This window comes from Manacus candei, unplaced genomic scaffold (genome assembly GCF_025592945.1).
Source record: "Manacus candei isolate 608988 ecotype Guabito, Panama unplaced genomic scaffold, ASM2559294v1 h1tg000067l, whole genome shotgun sequence".
In the NCBI taxonomy this organism is placed as follows: domain Eukaryota; kingdom Metazoa; phylum Chordata; class Aves; order Passeriformes; family Pipridae; genus Manacus; species Manacus candei.
Genome location: NW_026138115.1, coordinates 16,685,001 through 16,686,042, shown reverse-complemented (window position 1 = coordinate 16,686,042; position 1,042 = coordinate 16,685,001).

Here is a 1,042-nt window from a genome sequence, read left to right as displayed (position 1 = left end):
GTAATTAACTCACATTTGCATTTTTTAAAAATTTATAGAATTGTAATAAATACACAGACCTACCTTTGTTATTCCCCACTATCATCCTCTATTAGTTTTCATGAAACACATTTTTTCATAAAATGAAAAGGCAAAACAGGTGTTAGATTATTTATGTCTGAGAAATTCATATCATTTAAATAATTAAAACTAATTTGTGTTGAGAGCTACAGTTGCATTTTTATTAGAGAAACAAGTACAAATAGGCATCACTACAGAGCTGTTTATTCAATAATGAGATTAAATGAAATGGATTTCGTAGTCTCAATTCTTTGATTAATGTGGCAATTGGAACTCTAACTTCTGTGCCCTAACAATGTGGAAACAGCTGCTTACCCACTATAATTCTGTAAAACTTTTTTCTTTAAAGCCACACATTTTAAATTATCCCTAAAAATATATTGTAAGCAAAATACTGAATGCTTTCTGTTTAAACAATATTTGCATTATAAACCTGACATTAGTCTACTTTTTAATTTAATCACAAAAAAAAGAAAGTTTCATTTACAAATAACAGTATTTATGTTTACATGTAATGTAAACCTTTCTGCATATCTTTTTGCTTATACAATATAGAGGTTATTGTATTAATCTGTATAGAAAAAATACTGTACTTTTAAAATAATAATAATAATAAATTGAATTAATTAGTCTACAATAGGTAAGTACAATTTTAAGGGAAAAATATATGAAAACAGCTACAAGCAGAATGTGCTGTGTATAATATTGTCTGCCAAGAACCAGTTAAAGCAGCACAGTACTTACCCTTTGAACAAAAGGCATCAACATATAATTGCAAGAAATTATTATATTTTATGAAATGTTTAAGGAATAAACAAAGATGCAAAGCTTCTAGCAGCAACATTTTTATACAACTATAATAGAGTATATTGTTCTCCTGTTCACCAAATTTATTTCATTCATTTTTAGTAAAGATGCAGCATATTATATGTACAGGGACTGCATTGCACCAGATAGGGACATGCTAAGCCATGTTATTCTT